Source organism: Lepidochelys kempii, chromosome 6, assembly GCF_965140285.1.
Source record: "Lepidochelys kempii isolate rLepKem1 chromosome 6, rLepKem1.hap1, whole genome shotgun sequence".
NCBI classification, from domain to species: Eukaryota; Metazoa; Chordata; order Testudines; family Cheloniidae; genus Lepidochelys; species Lepidochelys kempii.
Genome location: NC_136385.1, coordinates 67497535 through 67520591, shown reverse-complemented (window position 1 = coordinate 67520591; position 23057 = coordinate 67497535). Strand labels below are relative to the sequence as shown.

At 42.6% G+C, this 23057-nt stretch overlaps 1 protein-coding gene across 5 annotated transcripts in view; it reads left to right on the top strand.

Annotated features, from left to right (window-relative positions):
- The window catches only part of LOC144930705 (uncharacterized), a 67825-nt gene that overhangs the window by 34896 nt on the left and 9872 nt on the right, over window positions 1-23057 (top strand). For all 5 annotated transcript variants that reach the window (XR_013636017.1, XR_013636018.1, XM_078853501.1 and 2 more), the window contains exon 2: window positions 1541-1684. The gene's annotated coding sequence lies outside the window, so the exon portion shown is untranslated. The remainder of the gene's footprint in view (window positions 1-1540; window positions 1685-23057) is intronic.

Here is a 23057-nt window from a genome sequence, read left to right as displayed (position 1 = left end):
ATTAACATGTAATACGCTCTCTTTCCTTTGATAACAAAAAAAGTAATTAAAGAATGTCTGATTGAATCTGGCATGAGCTTCCCATAGGAGAAACTTAAACAGTATTCCATTCAGACTGTTGATTTAAATGCATCACAGTTACGAATGCAATAATACGATCATGGAACATTTTAAGAAGGGTCAATAGCACATACACCATGGCAATACTAAAACAAAGCACAAAGATTAAGATTTAGAAATGTAAGTAATGTGGTTAAATAAAAAAAATCACTCTTTTTTTCCATTTGATTTTGGAGAGCTCTTTTTAACACGAGAGAAGAAGCTTGCCCTTTTATTTTATTTTTTTGGTAATAAGATTTGATGAGGTATAAGAAGAGGGGGGAGGGAGAATTTCACTGTTCCCTTCCCTTCAGCAAAGCCCCAGCATTAAATGAGAAATCAGCTTGTTACTTGCTGCTCCTTCTCCTATCATCTGTTTGCAGAAGTTCATTACTTAATTCCCATTCATATCGCCTCTGTGGAGAATAACAGGCTGATGACATTTCAGTTAATCATAATCTTCCTCTTCTGTGACAGCCAGCCAGCAGCCTTTTTGAAAATAAACTTGCAGAATGAAATTTTTTAAAAGAAGGATTTTTCTCTCTCAGAGGGAAAAATTGACAAGATGAATACATGAGAATATTACACAAATGAAATAATTTCACATAGGCTTATTACTGCATCTCTCTCTCAACATTTTCTATGCTATGCTGTTGCCAGTCATATTTTTATTGACATAACTTTACACTCACCTCTTATAATATGATACCTCTTATCTACAGCATGCTTAGTAGCAAGCAAGATGCCTTAAGTCTCCATGCATTGACTTTATATATCAACTGGTTATGGATGCACTAGTAAAATGATAAATTTGGGCGGGGAAACTGAATTTGATCTAGTATATAAGCAGTTTATAACCCGAGAAACTTGTGCTAAGATTTCAAGCCATTGCTGGTATCCATCTTATATGAGAGTCAGTATAATAGATCAGTTATAGTAACCCAATTACATTACCAAAAGATTAATATGAAAGAGAGGTGAATGTAGAAAAGCTGTTTGGGGTTGGGAAAGCCACAGAAAGCTTCAGAGAAGGCTTACTGGGGCTCCAGCAAGGAGAGAAGCCATTGGATGTAGGTCAAGGAAGGTTTGAGACCTGAATGAAGACCACAGAAACCCAAGGCAATAATGAGGGCTTGTGATGGGGTATACAAGCTGGACAACAAGAGTTTATAGAACTGTTCTGGTCTCAGTGAGCTCCAACCCAAGGATGTGCAAGGCAGGCACAGGCTGGAGGAGGAACTTAACAGGGGAGCAAAACAGCTCACTTGTTAGCAGACCAGGGGAAAGAACAGATCTTCAACCCTGAGGAAAGCCCTTATGGGCAGGAGCTTCCCAGATGACCATGGCCTGAAGGACGGATCCAGATAACATACTGAGAGGGAGTCATTCCCCCTCTCTCTTATTCTCTTATGCATTAATCCCCCTTGCTTTTTGTTCACAGGCTACCCCAAATTTGATGTGATCAGGCCAGAGGGCCAAGTCACAGGAAGAGGCAGGCCACTGCAAGGTGGAGCAGACGTCAGCAGGAGACACCCAGTGGAGAGAGACCTGTTATACCATGCCTGGCCACAAGGAGGTGCCAGTGGTAAGTCAACCCCTTCACAGGACCAGATAAGCCATTGGTAATGTTCTGTGTTTTCATTTTTTATTTATTAAAAAAAGTTCTGGGAATCTTCAGTGTTCATTTTTCAAACATTAAAAGTTGGATGAAATCAGGTTAAAAATAATTCTTAAAAAAATCTGGAAAAATTGGGGAAAAAAGAAAAACAAAAAAACCTTTCCTAATATGCACATGTAGTATAATTGAAACTTTTTTTATGTACAAAGTTATTATTTGTCTTTCTCAGAGGTAGTAGTTTTTCCAGAAATCCTGTTTGCCTATGCTCGCATATTTTTCTTCAAAGTATCCTCACTCATGTTGAGCGTCTTGCTGTCTTGGAGGTAGTCCAGCTTTGAAAATAAGCACTCTGCATCAATAGATCCAAGGGGTAGACTCAAAGTTTGCCTGTGCCATTTTGCTGAAGTTGGAAAGTGTGTCTGGACTGTTCCAAAAAGCCAGCACATCCAGTTTCACATTGTCAGGGTTTGACATGTTCATGTAAGTAGTAAATTCCCCTTTCAGATTTGAAGTTTCATCTTTAGTGGCAAATGGTTGAAACCATCTGGCATCATGGTTGTAGTGTGCTGCAAAATTCACCTTGAGGAAGTGGTGCAACCTCTGGATGACATTCCAAAAAGAATCTTTGGCACCAAACACTTCAGGGTTCGCTGAGCATTGGGTTGAAGGTTTTGAACGCTTTTTTGCTTCTCTCGTGTTCTAGGGTCAGAAGGATTTCCAGAAACAGCTGGGTTTTCTTGCCATATGTTTCTCCTACAGCTTTTGTGCTCAGTTCAGCTGAGATTTTGGTTGTCAGGATCCGGTAAACATCTATATAGGCAGTAGTCGGAGAAAACTCCGCTGTTTGTGTGTGTCACAAGTTTTCAACAATGAACATTACCTTGGTGCACAGAATCTGGCATTCATTTTGGTAATCTGTCAGTCTCTTCAGAGTTTCTGCTTTAGAACCAACAAACTTGGGATGGTCTAGGAGACACATTAGCACAGTCCACGTCTTATTTACATGACAAGCAGCGAAGTACAAGCTCATCCACCAATGTGGATCAATGGGGTAGGTAATTGTCAGTCAGCTCTGCACTCATCTCACACTATGTAAAACAAAGCCTTCAACTTGTTCGCATGCTTAAAAATGGCCCAAATCCAATGATGCAAGATTTCACATCTTTCATTTCTTCTGTATCAGTAGCTACTGACAACACATTAATTAGATGAACAGGACAGTTTCTGGTTGAATTTAATCTCCAGTGCAAACTTAGCCATGTAGGAAGCAGAATCTGTGTTAGTTGTGACCACATTTTCCCAATTTAGTTGGTACATCTCAAACATGTCAGTTATTGCTGCGTCAACAAAATGGCTGTGAGCAGAGGTGATGAATGTCACGTCAGCAAAAAACAATACAAGTTTATTCGCTTTGAAATAAAAAAAACAAAAACTAAAGTCTAAGAATTGGAGGGTCAAAAACATCAGGAGACTAGTAAAAATATCAGATTAAACACCATACTAAAGTATTGTCATTTTGTTTCAGATACTTACTAGTGAGATTGTCTGCATTGGGAAGGGGGTTTGCTGCTGGACAGTAATGTTGCACAAAGTCACCAATAGGCCACTCTGCAATTAACAACAGTTGTCCAGCAAAACAAAGAGCATGGACAAATTCATTGACACAATTTTGCTGTCCTCTCTTTCATTAAAGCCCTGGTGAAAGCTCCTGATATTGACTGTTTGTTCTGAAGCTCACTTTCTTCTTTAAGCTTCTTCTGCTGCTTGCTTTCGACATGCTCCTTTATTCTGTCAGCATGAGCGCTGACCTCAACGCTGCAGTACTTGCAGTGCAATGCATCCTCTTGACTCCCATCTTTACTTTTCTTTAAAATTTCTAAGCACTTATTTTCTTGCTGGTACCCAGGCACAGATTTGCATTTTTGTCCCATGTTTACCTTATCTATCTTTATCTGTGGAAGATTATTTAAACTCAGTGCTGCACTAAATGGATGAAAAGAATAGGAGGGCAGCATCTCCTTGTGAACCAATCATAGTGTGATATTAACATTGTTTTATTTTCCGACCTCCATCGTGTATGTGTTCTGCTTTTTACACTGTCGTCGTACTGCTTCAATCTCAGAGTTGCAGGACACAACAATCACATAAAGCATTAGTATTTAACAAAAATAAGTAGCCCAAAAATACTGAATAGGTTGATAAACGGGTGTAACTCAGTAAAAACCAAATTCTTTTAATTAAAAAAACTGGTAATTTACCAGTGAAGATCAGTAAAAATAAAAAATGTGGAACACTAGCCACAGGCCAATAGTTTAACTGAGGTAGTGAAAGGCTTATGATACTGGAGAGAAAACCACATAGCAAAAGTTGTTGGAGTCACAGTCCATCAGCCAAATTAAAGATGGGAAAGCCTCAGGAGGTTGGAGTGAAGACCACGGAAGCCCAAGGTAACATTTAGGGCTACAGACGCAAGCCCACAGGACAGCAATATAAAAACTAATCAAAGGTTGCATTATCTAAAACAACATGTTTTTTGTGTAAGTTCTAATGCTATCAAAGTCATCACCATTTGTCCAAGACCACAAAACTGAAAATGATCAAACACTTAGCAGCATCCCACCTTGTACATGGTTATAGGGGACACAGATTAATGAAGGTAAATGTGTAGAACAGTGTAGTGAGGAGACATGGCCTCTCTCAGAGAGAGACCACAACATGCCCCCTGGTGGGCTGAACCAGGAGAGCCACGTCTGCCCCACCGGAAGCAGAAGGGCAGGACAGGAAGGGGAAGTACAAAAGGCGGGCCCTGCAGCTCAGTTTTGGTGGAGCCACAGGAGATGGACGCATTCTGCCTGCTGCTGGAGCCTGCAGAGGAGCTACCCGGGTTGCCTACTGAGGACTGGCCAGAGCTCCCAGGACCACTGGCTGACCAACACGCTGAGGAGTTGCTGGGACTGCCACCTAAGAACTAAGATCCGCAGGCTGATCGAGACACTGGGGAACTGCTGGGGTTGCCGCCTGCAGACTGGCCAGAGCTTCCCCATGATCACAGAAGCAGGTACACCTGAGGGAGAGATTAGGAAGCAGTCCAGGGAAACCAGGCAACAGTCTGGTTGGGAGCTGGCCTGATACAAGGTCAGTGTGTTGTGGGTGGATCCCCGCTGATCCAGAGGCGGACCACTCTGCCACTGTTAGGGCCCTAGGCTGGGAGGCAGCGGAGTTGAGTGGGCCCACATCCCCCTGCAACCCGACCCCTGGGGTGGCACTACTCCCCCTCCTTAGGCCAGGAGTTCCTGTGCTCCTCGGGCAACTTTTAGAGCCCCGTAGACCATTCTTGGTACTCAGTCCTACCGGAGCCCCATAGACTTTAGTGGTGCTCACCCTGTACCTGAGCCTCTAGGCTCTACGGTGCTCACCTCTACTGGGACACAGACTGCCTAGCTGCTCTGCCCTGATTGCAGGCCAGAGCCCATTCATTGCCTTGCTCTGACTGGGCCTGGGGCTCATACACTGCCATACTGTTCTGCCCAGCCAGACGACTGGAGTACTAGAGAAAGCTAATTTCCCCCCCCTTTGAGCACCCGTACAAACAGAAAGTCTGACCTTTTTGTGAACAGTCATAATTTTTTGAGCTGTGAGAGCCTTGGACTAAAATCTTTAGGAAGCCTCTTGAAGACCTACCTGCAGTAGATCTCCACAGAGATGCAGGATGCTTTAAGTTAACCATTCAGTTTTTAGATCAAGGCATGTCCAAGGGAACTCCACCACTCCAACATACTCAGAACTTGTTCAAACGTATCAAGGGCCACTTGCAGATCTATTCAAGTCCACTGTGAGCATATAAATAAAACAGAGGACTTATAGAAGGAGGAGAGTAGAGGGAAAGAAAGAAACAAGCTGAGTGGGAGGGCCATTGGGAGACAAAGGCAGGAACAGAACCAGTAGGTACTGAAGAAGGCACTCACAGGAGCAGTGAGACTGAACTGAAGAAGCCGTGGTGGAGTCTGTAACTGCCTTCCTGTAAAGGCCCCTTCCAAGCCAGTGCTTCCTGCCTCTGCAGAGTTGGCAGCCTATGTAAACCAGTTCTGAACATACTATAGCATCTGTAGGAGAGTCAACTGATTAACATCAGAGTTCTTGCCAAATAGAAGGAGCTCTTTGTCAGCAATTTATTTGTGACAAGATAGAGCTTTAGAAAGACTCTGCATGTGTTCTATGGACCTTACAGCAAGTTATGCAAGTGGTGTAGTCCATCTGTGCCTGGACTCTGGCATGGGGAAGGAGATAACAAGTAACTGTGTTAAGGCTCCTGTCCTGAGGGCTGGGAAGCTTACAGTGATTGCAAGCAACAGAATGCACATTACAGAACCTCAAGTTCAATGAAGAACAATTTGCCACAGGTCTCTGGTTCACCGAGGAGTGAGGAGGACATTTACTCCTCATGGTTCATGAACTTGAGCCTGAGGTAGAAGTTCTGTGCACAGAGACAGAAAGGCCTGTGCATGCAGGGACCTTGAAGTCCAGGTGGCAAAGATAAGACTGTATATTGCTTGTGCCTGGTGAGGCTGGGAATGTGATTCTGACTCCCTCCCCCTATATAAAACTCAGAACTGGCCTAGGATTTGTGCTGGAGGGTGTGCTAGGGTAGGTGGGATTGGGGGAGACACTCTGTGGTTGAGCAAAGTGTATGTGAAATGGTGTATGGGGTGTTTATGATACATTAAACTAAGGGGAATATTTTGGCTGGTCTGGGGAATTTTGGGGGTCCGGGAACGTTAAAGAATGTCATTGTAAAAAGAACTAAGAATACAAGAGTTTTTTCTCCCTGAAAGGAAGGTAGGTGTGCCACAGGGTCCCTGGCCCCTGGGAGTAGAGCTGGGCCCAGCTCCCCTGTGTCAGAGCAGATGAGCCCATTCAAGCCATCGAAAGGGAGCTGGGCAACTCCTGAACCTATAAAGGGCAGGAAATGAGAGATGGAGGAGAGGGGTATCTGAGACAGGTGGTGTCTGGGGAAGGGATGCCACAGTAGAGTGGAGCTAATGCCAGTGGTGGGTCCCTGGAGCAAGGGGCCAGGTGCTCAGGGAAGCAGGCCTGGGGTGCTGATCCAGTAAGGGAGCAATGCTGATTAAAACTGGGAAGCTGCCAGGAGCAGGAGGGTCAGAAACCCCTGGGAGGCCCTGAAGCCTGAGACAAAAGAGTAAGTAAGACTGTTTACTGCCTGTTCTAAGAAAATAAATGGTCTTAAAGGAGACTGGATGTGGCAGTGTGTGCTTGGAAGCCAGGGAGAAGCCCAACCTTGTGACAGACACCAATAAAAACAGATAGTGTCAAGTTTTGTCTATTATAAGGAGAGTTTATTTCTTGGCAGATGCCTCTTCATGACCAAAGACATCCTGTAAAATTACAGCCATTTTTAAATCCCTGTTTCTATAAGCAAAGAGAACGAGGAGTACTTGTGGCACCTTAGAGACTAACAAATTTATTTGCGCATAAGCTCAAAAATTAGCATGGGAAAATAGTTTTTAGTTTGTGTAATGATTCATCCACTCCGTCTTTATTCAAGCCTAATTTAATGGTGTCCAACTATTTCTCCAGACTAATTTTCCCCCTACTGTTACTCACATCTTCTTGTCAACTGTTTAAAATGGGCCATCCTGATTATCACTACAAAAGGTTTTTTTTTCTCCTGCTGATAATAGCCTACCTTAATCGATTAGTCTCGTTAGAGTTGGTATGGCAACCCCCATTTTTTTCATGGTGTGTGTGTGATATATATAAAATCTTCCTACTGTATTTTCCGTTGCATGCATCTGATGAAGTGGGCTTTAGCCCATGAAAGCTTATGCTCAAATAAATTTGTTAGTCTCTAAGGTGCCACAAGTACTTCTCGTTCTTTTTGCTGATACAGACTAACACGGCTACCACTCTGAAACTGGTCTGTATAAGTCGTTATTAAATGGTTCATATGTACTTAGACCATGTGAGTAGCAGAGATGCTTATGTCATCTCAAATAACATTCATAACTTCACTTAACACAGATCCCATAACGTTTGCAAAATGATATTCTAAAATAATTGTCTCCCTTGCAACACTCAGTATGTTTTAGCTTGTGAGCATAAACTAATTCCTCTCTTTATTCATGAAGTAACATTATTGTACAGAGAATTCATCACTTTTAAATTGCTTTTTACAAAACAAACTTACTTGAAATTATCACAAGTAACTTTATAAATTGTCACCCTGTCTTCCTTTAATTTGGTGTTGGGAGGCAGGGGGTCATAATTTAGCTTTTACTGGTCTCATTTGACAAATCCAGATGTTTTCTAGAAAAACTATTTTAAAGGCTCGATCCTTTCAAACACTGGAGGTTGTAGTGCTTAGTACCAGGAGTAGTCCCCATTGAAGTCAAAGGGGAAACTAACATGCAGTATGACTGGTAATGTGTTTGGAAGAATAGAACCTTAATTGGATCTTGTGATCATTAAGAAAGTTCAAATGTCTATCTTATAATAAAATGCAATAGTTGTAGAAGCCATTCTTGCTCTGTCATCTATACTTAGATCTGATTCAAGCCACCATAACTCATCTGGAGAAGTAACGACTCTCACAAGTAGTTCTGGTGAGTTTGATGTGAATACTCCCCCTGAGTAAGTTTACCAGAATCAAGATCCAGTTCTTTACAAGAGACACAGAACAGACTGCAGCATAATTTTAACCATGTAAAAATGACACCCTGCCTTAACATTTGCATTTTTAAATCATCATTTCATTAAAGCCCTCACTGAAATTAAATTATAGGGTTATAAGGTTATAGGACCATGGTAAAAATCACACTTTGCTATGAGTAGGGCTCTGTGTCTGTCATGGAGGCTGCAGAAGTCAGATTCTGTGACTTTCTGTGACCTCTGACTTCTGCAGTGGCTCACCCCAGGGCCACCCAAGCAGCGGCTGGTGCAGTTGGCCCCAGGGACCGCCTGAGCAGCAGTCCTGGGGGTGGCGGGAGCGGTGGCGGGTGGGTGGCCAGAGCAGCTGCTGCTCGGCAGCCACCAGCAGCTGGTGCTGCTGGCCCCTGGGCCCCCCCAAGTAGCAGCCTCTCATCTGCCCCCCCTCCCAGAGCAGCACCACCTCCTTTCCTCCCCAGAGCAGTGCCCCCCAGCTAAGATTTAGTCAGGGGTATATAGGACAAATCATGGACAGGTCACGAGCCATGAATTTATTTGTTTGCCCGTGACCTGTCCGTGACTTACTAAAAATACCTATGACTAAATTGTAGCCTTACCTATGAGTAAAGAAGCACAAATGAATGGGTGGGTAGAAAGAGCTGGAGGAGGCTTGTAAATTCCAAATACTTTACAACAGTTGTAGAAATACTGTATTGTTCGTGGAGCACTTTAGAAGGATTTAGAGGAATTGTTAATGCTTTAACACTTTTTAAAAATCAAAAATGATTGAAAATGCAATAAAATTTGGCTGTTCTTACAAAGGAGAGCACTTTACACCTTGAAAAAAGAAAAATGAAGAGAAAACACGAACCATAATTTCAAAACAGTTGGTCTTCTACGTCAGTATGTGTCAGTTTTGTAGAGATTGTTCTTTCAGTTATCACTTTATTTTATTCATTTTAACCTCAGCTTTATTTAGGTTTTCCCCTTTTTCTGTTAGAAATGGACATGTATCAATACCTTAGTTCCAACTCCCTGACTCCATCCCCTGAATGTGAACTCCAAGGAACTGAATTTTGCAGCTCAGACTCATTTCTGCTTCCTAGAAATGTCTCCTTTTAATTCCCTTCCATTTTTAAAATTAATCCTCAGTTTTTCTTTTTTATTTCTCAGTTGTTTGATTTTCATCACTAATATTTTATCCCCATCAGTTCTCTCAGCTTTTATTTTCTTTCTTTTATGCACATGCTCCTTTTCTCTTTTCTTTTTCTCTATTTCAGACACAGACAGAAAGAGTGTATTTGTTGTATTTTTACCACATTTACCCTTCATCCCCCTTTTAAACCATGTTTTGTTACGCAGAAATTGTCCGCTATGAAGCTACGGGGCTAAATTCTGGGTCTAGTTTCCAGATATGTGCTAGGAGCCGTGGAGAAGGTGGAGCTGTAGTGGTTCAGCAACGGTCCAGGAACCAGTCTATTTGTACTAAGCAGATGCAAGCGGAATGTCTCAGGGACCCTGGGGACAGTGTACATTATAGTGTTCCTTATGTCTGGCTACCTCCAGTACCTGCTACTAGATGCCAGCAGGCATACAGGGTGGACAAGGTCCTGGACAACCCCTCTTGAGGCTGAGAAGCATCAGCATGCTCATTAGCGAGGCCCCCCACTTAGCACTCAGTGGAACATTTAGTTACCATTCTGCCTGGCTTTAGTGTGGTTGTACTGTGTGGGGTTAAAAGTTTCAGGCATCTTCTTCCAACCTGCACACGCACATATGACAAGGCAGGATGTAGCCTACAGAATGGACCAACTGTTTCAGCTTTATAACAGATTTCCAATGGATGCCCGAGAAGCCATATATTTGCCTGGTGAGCTTGTCTCTATAGGTATGTCTACACAGCAGCTGGGAGTGTGCTTCCCAGTACGGGCAGACAGACCTGCTTGAGCTCGCACCCTGAAAATATCAGTGTGGCTGCAGCAGTACAAACCCGCCTGAACCTTGCAGTACATGCTATTCCGAGCTGCTGCCTCCAGTGCTGCGGCCACAATGCTATTTTTGATACACCAGCTTCAGCAGAGCTAGTGCATCTGTCTACTGGGGCTGGGCTGGCATACTCTAAAATCTGTCTCCAGCAATAGGGTTAATCTGCTTCCTCCAGAGGCAGGGAGTGTCTGCAGTCCTGCCCTAGCCAATCCCGTATTCTTATAAAACGTGCCATATGATATTTTAATAGCCACACAGAACCTCATTTTTTAAGAGCTCATCCAAAAGACACCCTTCCCCCACCACTTACGCAGAGTAAACTCAGTTTTATTTGCCTACCAAGAACAAAAGACACAGGTAGTTGACCCTGCCAGGATTAGAACCAGTATTCCCAGAGTTTCACAATCAATTCACAGACCCTTAAGCTACCCTTTCAGCTAATCCCTGCAAAGGCACATCATCCTGTGTCTGAAGCATCACAGTCACCATTATTTCACTTTCATCATCTTAATTTTCATTTAAATACAGCGAACGGATGATTGGCATGGCTGTGCCTTTTTGCATTCAGGAACAGTGTGCTTCAACAAGTATATGTGCCTTCTCTTTGGTTTAGGAGATTATGGGGATATAGCAGGCAGGATGCTATGGATCTCTCTTTCTCATTCACACTCCCCCTCTCTCTCCCTCCAAATCACCAGTTACACACCTGAATAATTCCAAATTAAAAAACAATAAGAAATGATTGAGTTAAAAAGAACCAGTGATACAGATAAGCTATTACCAGCAGGAGAGTGGGGTGGGAGGAGGTATTGTTTCATGATCTCTGTGTGTATATAATGTCTGCTGCAGTTTCCATGGTATGCATCCGATGAAGTGAGCTGTAGCTCACGAAAGCTCATGCTCAAATAAATTGGTTAGTCTCTAAGGTGCCACAAGTACTCCTTTTCTTGATACAGAACTGTTTCTCTCTTACTGGTAATTCGAAAGAAATCCTGTAGAAAGGTGACTATAACAGATGTGAAAGAAAATGCCAGGCACACGATAGTTTGGGATTGTATGTACATTGCTGCATGCATACTATAATGTCAATGAAAAACGTTTCCATGCAGATGATGATGAAACTACATTTCTTTGTGATTTAAAGCTCTGATGTGACAAATCATGGCACTTGAGGTTGTGTTAAAAGGATTGCTGAAAACAGAAGTAGACATGTCACTGTAATAATGCAATTGTAACAGACCTGCTGTTGGTACACAGCGTACTGTTCAATGAAAGAACAATCATCAAGGTATTTACTAAATCTATATCTAGACATATAAAGTAAATATACTGCGTGCATACATTTATTTCTATTTGGACAATGTGCCTACTGGTATTTCCAAGCTCTAGGCACATGAGTGATTAATAATCTTTAACACACACACACAAACATTCCCACAATCCAATGCCAACAGTGAGACACTCTCCACTGTAATGTTTTCCATACACAAAGAGCAAACCATGCATTTTCAGTCCTCTCACAATCCTGCCATGCAATGGACAGGTCAGAGCGCTTTTTTATGTTTAAAGGTCCAGTATACAGAAAACTGGATCATAGGTACATACACCACACCCAGACAATGAAAACTTAGATTCTCCCTATTCAGTGCACTAAATCCCTCAAAGAAATTATGGGTAGATATAGAGGCTTTCCCATGAGTGCTGAAGGCCAGTGGAGATTTCACAAAACTACCTCTGCTTTGGCCCATTGTTAGTAATTATTTGCTTCGAGGCTAAAACTAGCAGGCACTTTAATGGTGTACATCTTTCTGATCCTACAGATACTAATGAATTCCTGGATACATGTGACCTTAGGACCAGTACCTTTTGTTTGTATACATTTTAGTTATGATTTTCAGGATTTTAAATTATGTTTACAGTATTTTAAATAACACTAATAATGAGCAGAAATTCCTTACAAAATTGTTTAAGGCTGACCATAAGAGAAGTATGCAGACCAACTACAACGGAGAAACATGCCATTCTCTTTGTTTGGGTGTGTGAGGGGGTAATAGTAAGTGCAATGAGAAACTTAATTTCAGCAGTTTGCTCTTTGTGGTAAATTGGTTTAAAGCCCAGGCTTTACTTCATAGTCACAAAACAAGGTCCTGATTCTCATTCTTGTATCCCTGCACCAGCCTCCTTTGAGCTCCTCATATTTTTGGGGCAGCTAGAGGCTTGCCTGCCTGGCACCTGGTGCAAATTAGAGCAGCACAGTGTGCTGTGGCTATGTCCCTTCTTTCCTTTGGTGCTCCTGACAAAGCAGGGACTAGTGGATTCATTGTGGCAGTTGGATGCAGGCTACAGAACACCCCCTTAGGCTGGAGTTGTTTCCCAGTGGGAGATTTGCCAGCCCAAGGAATGCAGAATCAGGGGTTAAAAGAGGATCTTTTTAAAGTTAATTGCATAGCATAGCATTCTTGCTGTGAGATGGAGTCAAGCCAAAAGGCTTGGATCAAAATCTGTATCCCAACTTTTCATTGCTTAGAGATGTTCAGATCTGGGGTTTTGGTTCACCCCATTATAAACAAAAGGGAGACTCTCCACTTAATATGAAGAAAATCCTTTAAAAATATGAAGAAATCCTTAAACATACTAATCAGTGGCAGCACAAGGGTCTAGGAAAAAATTGCAAGGGCTATAAAAGCTCTCTCAGAAATTCTCTGCATTATGAAAGAGACCCACAAATTCTTCATTCTTGAAAGAAAGCACATGTTGAAATTCCTTGGCTGATCAGCCAAAATGAGCAGCGTAGTTCCTATGCTCTCTCCCAGGAGAGGAAGTACAACATGTCTTTTTTCCTCATCCTGAGGATATCTTCATTTTGCTGCATTCTTAGTAGAATATTATATACTGTTATACTAGGAAGTTGTTAATGATCTCTTTTAGGCTTCAAAGGACAAAGTCTCAAAAGAGCTTTGTGGCTAAATAGTTTGCACTTCTACAGACTTCCATCCAAGAACCTCAAAAGCTGTTCAAATTCCTGTGGAATAAACTCTTGTCTCTCATGTGAAGGAGATATTTGTGTCCAGAAGTTGGCAAGAAAGGAGTTAACCCTCTCCCTCTGTCTAGAACATGAACCAGTTGTCTGTGCTGAGCATGGGGATTTACAGGGTAGTAGGCCAGGGTGAGCTGTAGGAAATTAATCACCCCTGGCACTTATCTATAGGAGGGATGTGCTGTGGGGAATTGGGGTGTGGGTTTAGCAGGTTGGAGGGGGCCAGATCCTGCATTACACCTGGCACCTTGTTATTCCAGTGAAAAGTGGGTGTAAAATGCTACCAAATCGGATTGGTAACAATTTACATCAACTCTGCCCTAGTGTAAATGACTGCATGAGGTGTGGGACAATGGAGCTCAGAAGAAAACCAGGCTCCCCCACCTAACTTTTCTATGGAATTTGGCTAAAATGAACTACATCTTATTCCTTTCTTTTGGACATGGCTGAGGGATAGATGACCTACTGCACTAGGTTTGGCTCTTAAAGAGACAGGAAAGATTTTACATTTTGTTTCATAATAAAATGCAGGGCAAAGGTATTAAAACTCCACCAAGGAGTGCAAAATCCTTTTGTGCACCAACCAGCCTATCACAGTATCATCTCATGTTACAGACTGAGAGTTTAATTGACTCATCCAAGGTCACATAGCAAGTCCATACAGAGGCAGGAAAAGAATTATTCCCTTGTACTTTAACCACCACACCACGCTGAAGGAGCAACTTCAAACTGATGTGATTGTTTCATTTATTTTAACAAAAAAGACCAAGGAGAGATGGAAAAGCCCCTCATGTACTATGAAGCTTCCCCCCAACCCACACATTTGCCATTTAGTTTTCTCTTATGGCTCTCCAATCTTTTGGATTTTGGACTCCAAAATTGATTAAAGGATGCAAGAAGAGCTACAAAGCTTCCTGACACACTGCATTTCTCCTCACTCCTTTACATCTCCTGCCCCAGGCATTGCTGCTGCCTGACAGAATATTGTGCTCTGTCCCCAGCACAAAAGTGTGTGTTGGCAAAATGTTCAAGACAAGAAATGAATCCAACAGCAGCCCTATTTTCCATTCAAATTAGCCTGTGAGAATCATCAGGATAACAATACAAAGCATCAGTCAAACACTCCTAACGGTTTTTGGCTCAGGAAAAGGCAACCAAATCAGAGATGGGACTCAAATTCCACATGTGGTGGTGTGATGCTATTGTACCCCTAAACTACAAATCGCACCAACTAATGCACCTTAATTAGAGGAGAGGCTTAAAGCTCCATGGATCAAATTGACCCCTCATGAAGCCCTTTATTGGCAAGTGGTTTCTGGGAGCAACAGGATCATATGTCAAACAGACATGTTCCAGCTGCAAGATTCAGATCCAAGACTGTTCAGACTTGGGGTTTTAGATCAAATCTGTCTCTAGGCTTAACTGTCTCAAGCAGGAAACCCGATTGGTTTTTTTTAGGTCAAAGAAAAGTCCAAAGAAGCAGAACCGTAATAAATCAGAGTTTTCCTGATTAATGAGGAGTCTCTTTATGTCATTTTGCCAATAAGAAAGATAGACATGATCTCTGGAAGCACCTGCTGTGTTATTGCCAACACTCCTCAGACTGTTACAGATAGGCATTACACAGAGAATAGCAAAAACTTCTCTCAGCAAAATGGGGAAACCAACACTGTGCTGGGCAGTTAATGAAATGCTGCTGGGGGGAACAGAGGAAGGTATGAGGCATGACCAAATCCAGGCACTGCAGTTGAAAGGAAATGAATTAGCCCAGACAACTGAGAGAGAATACTCAAAGGTCATTGAGGTAGCTAAGCAACAGGGAGGAAAAATCCTCCATTATGGTATTTCCAGTTGGAAATAACACAAGAAACGACATTTCTATTTAGTTGTAGTATGTCTAGTGGTTAGATTATGTGACTGGGAGTTCTATTTCTGATCCTGTTGCAGAGTTGCTACATGATCTTGGGTAAATAAATTAATTCTTCTGTGTCTTTCAGTTACCCCGTCTTGTAAATGCATATAATAGTATGTCCTTACTATGTCACAAGAGCATTGGGAGGCTTAATTCAGTAATGTTTGTAAAGCATTTTGAGACCCTCAGATAAAAGGTGCTATAGAAGTTCAGAGTAGTTTTTTGTTTATTTGTAACATGTAGACACACAATGGGAACCATTTCAACATGTGTTAGTGTAGGTGGGAATGACGCACTTGGCTGGCTTCTAAGCCAGCCGCTGCTACAGTGCTAAATAAATTCCATAAAATAAATCTTGATAAATAATAAACAATGAATCTTCCTACCTGCTACTATGAAACCCAATATATTTCATATTTAATATACAAGTATGCATACATTCAAATGTATGTATAGCTACCTATGTAATGGTCATCTTAAAATGTCAGTTGCCTTGTATAACTCCTCAGATAATTAAGGGGAACATTTTTTCCTGGAATCACAAAAGTATGCTGGAGGATGTAGAATTTCTTGTGAGGGATCCTGCATACTGGAACAATAGCTCTGTCATCCTTTTAGAGGACTGCCTGCTCCTTGGCCAGATGGCAATGCAAGCTGAAGTACAGAAAGGCATCAGGTGTTTTTACACCATAGTTTACTACTGTCAGAGGAAGCCCAGGTGACCTGGTGTCAACAAATGCCTGAGCCCATTCTTCAAGCTTTTAAGGCTGTTCACTATATCGGGGGTACTCGTGCATTTTATAGAATACATTTTATTAGTGCAGACAAAACCTTAGTGTTAAAGCACAAGACTAAGAATCCAGGGATCAAAATTCTATTCCTATTTCTGTCATAGACTCTCTGGGCCTGGTTCTCCACTGCCTAGCACCTTGTGTAGTCATACATACCCGGGCAAAGTGGATGTAAAATGCTACAATTCTAATTTGTAGCTTTTACACTTTGCACGAGTGTCAAATACTACAGAAGATACAAGGCAGTGGAGAATCTGTGTGAGAGAACTAGGGCAGAGGAGACTCTCTATCCCTCAATTTCCCCTTTTTAAAAAATCCCTTGCAAGGATGTTGTGAGGCTGATTTTGAAAATCTTGGATGGAAGCTACTAGAACGGCATCATAACAATAAGAGTTTGCTTGTTTGGTACATCTGTTTGCAGGTTTTTTCTTTGGATATGTCTATACAGCAAAGAAACACTCGTGGTTGGCCTGTGCCAGCCAACTTAGGCTCCTGGGGCTCAGGCTGCAGGGCTGTTTCATTGCTGTGCAGACTTCCGGGTTCTAGGACCCTGTAGGGTGGGAGGATCCCAGAGTTCAGGCTCCAGCACGGGTCCCAAGTCTACACAACAATGAAACAGCCCCTTAGCCTGAGCCCCCGTCGGCTGGCATAGGCCAGCCGCAGGTTTTTCTTTACTGTATAGATACACCCTTATTGGGCTTAATAGTTTTCAGCACATATAGCATTTTATGTCACAAATCATTGTGTATTATAGTTACAAATATGTGGCACTTTGACAGAAAGTGAGAGAACAGGTAATATTACTACTAAGCTAAATGAACAATCAAAAAAATATTACTGCCAGCTCAAAGTTTCTCTTTACTCCCAACATGCATATCAACTCTTGCCCACTCGCCCTCTTTCTCAATCTCTCTCTTACAGACACACACAAAGGAAGACTAAAGTAACTGTTAAGAATCAGTTTGTGAGAGCTCTCCTGATCATAATCAAAATTGGAGGTGTAGAACAGAAAATTTCACTCCGTGATAGTCTGGTTTAAACATCAAGCCCTGACATGTCCTTCAGTTAATTTACTGAATTAGCAAAGATATTTGAAAGTTTTCCAGATATTAAAGGAATCGCAGTTATTGTGAAGTCCTGCTCAGAAGCCCTTATTGTAACTCTAACAAGTTTTACTAATCCTCCTTTAGAAAATGCCAGTGTGTTACAATAGTCAAGAGTAGATGCAGCAAAAGCCACTAAATCCTTTTTCAAACTGTGCGTGAACCCACTACCAGAGATCCCCAAAGCACTATACTAGACAGATCTGCCTCCCTTTTTCCAGACTAGGAAAGGTCAATACTGTTAATAGTATGTCCCAAATTATTTTATCAGTTTCACACTCTTCCAATGCCAAGCTTCCCAGCAAAAAGTATATGGATTCCAGCTTCCCCAGCTAAGATTTCAGAGAGGGGCTCAAGTTACATAAATTGAATCCAAATTTTGCAACTTTTTTAGCTATTTGTATAGCTCTGGACACCGCAGTACTTTAAGGCCAAAATTTTAAAAGGTATTTAGGTGTCTAAAGAGGCAGATAGGCACCTAGTGGGATTTTCAAAAGCACCTCGATGTCTCACTCCCATTGAAGTCAATGGGAGGTGCCTGTTTGCATCTTTAGGCACCTAAATACCTTTAAAAATCTGTCCTTAAGTGCTCAAATTGAGATTCCAACATGCACACTCAGCGGTACTCAAATCCAAAGTTTTGATTCAAAGCCAACTCTAAAGAAAGAGAGAGACCATTTGCAAAACTCAGAAGCAGTTTTAGATTCTGAATACTCCCAAAATTAAAGGGTGATCTGATAAAAAGTTTGTATTACTAACTTTTCTGCCACACACATGCATCCTAAAGTATTTTCTATTTAAAATAAGTCAATACCACAGTGGCATCTTGAAGGATCCTGATCCTCACTACGTTATTTCAGTCTGGGGCAGTGCAGTTAACCCATAGTACACCAATGTGTGACTCGCTGTAATAAAACTGATGTCCTTGAATAGGCTTACTCTGACCTTTCAGGAGATGGGCTATGCTTTAAAAATAGAGGAATTTGTATTCTCTCTTAAGCATCCAGATAGATGGAGTTTGAGGCACTCGCATTATTTCTTCAGCCTGTGTTTGCCTTCCCAGAAAGATACATAAAGGGGATCATGCCAGGAAAACAGTGGTGTTCTCTCCAATAATCTGGGAGCGTTAAAGAGAGAGAGAAACTTTATAAATAAAAGTATCCCCAGTTGGAAAGAACAGATTTGTACTGAGAAAATGCAGTGTGGAGAAAGATTGCTAAGCTTCTGCTGCAAAACAGAATGAGAAACACCTGCAATGTATCTCCCCTAGGAGAGCAATTAAATGAGAGAAGTTCTAATAAGCACCAATCTATCAGACTCATAGCAAAATTAAGGTACTATTTCTTCTATGGAGGATTTGGAAGCAATTTTAAGGAAGCATATTTTGCCTCTGTGATCAACACTATTATCCAGTGAAAAGAGGAAATGAATGACAGCTAGAGCTCCTGGGTTGTATTCCCATCTCTATTTATTATTATTTGTATTATGGTAGCACAGAGGAGCACTCCAATAATGAAACAGGACCCCCCCCCCTTCTACAAACAAACCAAAACGACAGTCTCTGACCCAAAAAGCATAATGACTTAATGTAGGACCTTGGGTGAATCACATATGGCTTGATTCTCAAAGATGGCAATATGCTAAATTCTGCACACATAAATACCCAATGTGCACAGTCAGATGTTTAGCTGCATGTCTAGCTGGCCACAGGAGGAGACATATACTGGGTTTGTGCTCACAAGTATGGTATTTGCTTGTGCACAAGCCTTATTTGTAATCATACTAACCCATCTTTGTAAATCAGGCTCTCTGATTCAATTTTCCTGGTGAATGTACCTACCTCATGGGGTGCAGTTGTTATTTAGATGGCAGTGGTGCCCAGTATGCTGGGTACTTTCCAAACACAGGGGACTATGGTCCTTGCCCTTTAGGGGTTAATAGGCAAAGACATACAGACAAGAGAAGAAAAAAGGGATGAAAAATACAAGAGTGATCAACGTAATAATAGGCATATATTTAGAATCATAGAATCATAGAATATCAGGGTTGGAAGGGACCCCTGAAGGTCATCTAGTCCAACCCCCTGCTCGAAGCAGGACCAATTCCCAGTTAAATCATCCCAGCCAGGGCTTTGTCAAGCCTGACCTTAAAAACCTCTAAGGAAGGAGATTCTACCACCTCCCTAGGTAACGCATTCCAGGGTTTCACCACCCTCTTAGTGAAAAAGTTTTTCCTAATATCCAGTCTAAACCTCCCCCACTGCAACTTGAGACCATTACTCCTCGTTCTGTCATCTGCTACCATTGAGAACAGTCTAGAGCCATCCTCTTTGGAACCACCTTTCAGGTAGTTGAAAGCAGCTATCAAATCCCCTCTCATTCTTCTCTTCTGCAGGCTAAACAATCCCAGCTCCCTCAGCCTCTCCTCATAAGTCATGTGTTCCAGACCCCTAATCATTTTTGTTGCCCTTCGCTGGACTCTCTCCAATTTATCCACATCCTTCTTGTAGTGTGGGGCCCAAAACTGGACACAGTACTCCAGATGAGGCCTCACCAGTGTCGAATAGAGGGGAACGATCACGTCCCTCGATCTGCTCGCTATGCCCCTACTTATACATCCCAAAATGCCAATGACCTTCTTGGCAACAAGGGCCCACTGCTGACTCATATCCAGCTTCTCGTCCACTGTCACCCCTAGGTCCTTTTCCGCAGAACTGCTGCCTAGCCATTCGGTCCCTAGTCTGTAGCGGTGCATTGGATTCTTCCATCCTAAGTGCAGGACCCTGCACTTATCCTTATTGAACCTCATCAGATTTCTTTTGGCCCAATCCTCCAATTTGTCTAGGTCCTTCTGTATCCTATCCCTCCCCTCCAGCGTATCTACCACTCCTCCCAGTTTAGTATCATCCGCAAATTTGCTGAGAGTGCAATCCACACCATCCTCCAGATCATTTATGAAGATATTGAACAAAACCGGCCCCAGGACCGACCCCTGGGGCACTCCACTTGACACCGGCTGCCAACTAGACATGGAGCCATTGATCACTACCCGTTGAGCCCGACAATCTAGCCAGCTTTCTACCCACCTTATAGTGCATTCATCCAGCCCATACTTCTTTAACTTGCTGACAAGAATACTGTGGGAGACCGTGTCAAAAGCTTTGCTAAAGTTAAGAAACAATACATCCACTGCTTTCCCTTCATCCACAGAACCAGTAATCTCATCATAAAAGGCGATTAGATTAGTCAGGCATGACCTTCCCTTGGTGAATCCATGCTGGCTGTTCCTGATCACTTTCCTCTCATGCAAGTGCATCAGGATTGATTCTTTGAGGACCTGCTCCATGATTTTTCCAGGGACTGAGGTGAGGCTGACTGGCCTGTAGTTCCCAGAATCCTCCTTCTTCCCTTTTTTAAAGATTGGCACTACATTAGCCTTTTTCCAGTCATCCGGGACTTCCCCGGTTCGCCACGAGTTTTCAAAGATAATGGCCAATGGCTCTGCAATCACAGCCGCCAATTCCTTCAGCACTCTCGGATGCAACTCGTCCGGCCCCATGGACTTGTGCACGTCCAGCTTTTCTAAATAGTCCCTAACCACCTCTATCTCCACAGAGGGCTGGCCATCTCTTCCCCATTTTGTGATGCCCAGCGCAGCAGTCTGGGAGCTGACCTTGTTAGTGAAGACAGAGGCAAAAAAAGCATTGAGTACATTAGCTTTTTCCACATCCTCTGTCCCTAGGTTGCCTCCCTCATTCAGTAGGGGGCCCACACTTTCCTTGGCTTTCTTCTTGTTGCCAACATACCTGAAGAAACCCTTCTTGTTACTCTTGACATCTCTTGCTAGCTGCAGCTCCAGGTGCGATTTGGCCCTCCTGATATCATTCCTACATGCCCGAGCAATATTTTTATACTCTTCCCTGGTCATATGTCCAACCTTCCACTTCTTGTAAGCTTCTTTTTTATGTTTAAGATCTGCTAGGATTTCAGTGTTAAGCCAAGCTGGTCGCCTGCCATATTTACTATTCTTTTGACTCATCGAGGTTTGTCCCTGTAACCTCAACAGGGATTCCTTGAAATACAGCCAGCTCTCCTGGACTCCTTTCCCCTTCAAGTTAGTCCCCCAGGGGATCCTGGCCATCCGTTCCCTGAGGGAGTCGAAGTCTGCTTTCCTGAAGTCCAGGGTCCGTATCCTGCTGCTTACCTTTCTTCCCTGCGTCAGGATCCTGAACTCAACCAACTCATGGTCACTGCCTCCCAGATTCCCATCCACTTTTGCTTCCCCCACTAATTCTACCCGGTTTGTGAGCAGCAGGTCAAGAAAAGCGCTCCCCCTAGTTGGCTCCTCTAGCACTTGCGCCAGGAAATTGTCCCCTACGCTTTCCAAAAACTTCCTGGATTGTCTATGCACCGCTGTTTTGCTCTCCCAGCAGATATCAGGAAAATTAAAGTCACCCATGAGAATCAGGGCATGCAATCTAGTAGCTTCCGTGAGCTGCCGGAAGAAAGCCTCATCTACCTCATCCCCCTGGTCCGGTGGTCTATTTCTCTAGCTTCATGTTGGTTGCTCTCTTTTTTGTTATATTTTTAACTTTAATGTGCTACACTAACTCACAGTTTTATTATTAGTTTTGGTACTCTATGCCAGAAGTGCCTAGAATTTGTTATTATATAATGAATAAGAGAGGAGATGGCAGGAAAAGAAAGGGTGGTCTCACAGTAAAGGCAATTGAATGTTGCATTGCAGGATTCTGTCCCTGCTTCTGCCTCAGAGTTCCTATGTGATGGTGGGCAAGTCATTTACCCAAACTTTTCACAGGTGGTCATTTACTGTGTGTTCCTCATATTCTGAGTGCCTGAACTGAGAACCTGGGTGTTTGATTTGCAGAAGTGCTGAGTACTCACAGCAGCAAATTAAGTCAATGGAAGCTCTGCTTTGTACATATTAAGTGCTGCATAATGATAAGTACTCTGAAAAATCAGGTCCTAGGCATCTCAGATTAAGCACCCATAGTTAGTGGATACTTTTAACACAAATCTTTCTGTGCCTTAGCTCCCCATCTGTAAAATGGGGATAACACTTCCTCCTCACTTTACAGGCATGGTTGAAAATTAATTCGTACCTGAGTGCTTCACAAATATAGTGATGAGTACCACAGAAAAGGCCCTGAGGAAATTAATAATTCTGTTATCCGAGCAAGGTGTCAGTAGTATGCAGTAAGTAAGACGCAGGATTGCACACTGAATGAGGAGAAAACAAATAGCTGCTCATCAAGTGAGCACCATCCATTCTCTGTGCTGAATGAAGCAGGGGTCCAGAGGAAAAAATCATATATGATCATGTAATTAAAGACTATATAATAATACATATGCAAAAGGAGGTTAAATTAAGGTTGCACAGAGATTTCCTAACATTTGAGTCCTTGATTTTGCAATCTTAACAATGTTCTATTAATGTAATTTGTGGGTATAATTTCCTAGGTTTTAAAAAAGTAAAATAAAAAAGCAAATTCCAGTAGGTGGCATCATATTAACACCAACACTGGTCATCAGCAGAGCTAGAATATTTAGATCCACCTCAAAGACCCCTACCACTTAGAGTAGCTAATAGCAGTAGCAGAGCATTATCCTTTACTCACCAAGGAATGGTGAGACTCCGGGATCTTGGGTTCCATTACAGGCTCTGGAAGGGAGTATCCCCACAGACTCTTCTGCCCATTCCCCTCCCCCAAGTTTGATCTCTCCAACTGGCCCTTTCCCAGTCCTATCTCTTCACAACCCCTGGCTCCTCATCCAGACCCAGTTCCCACTCTTTAGATTTACCTTCTTGTTTCCTTGCCCAGCACATC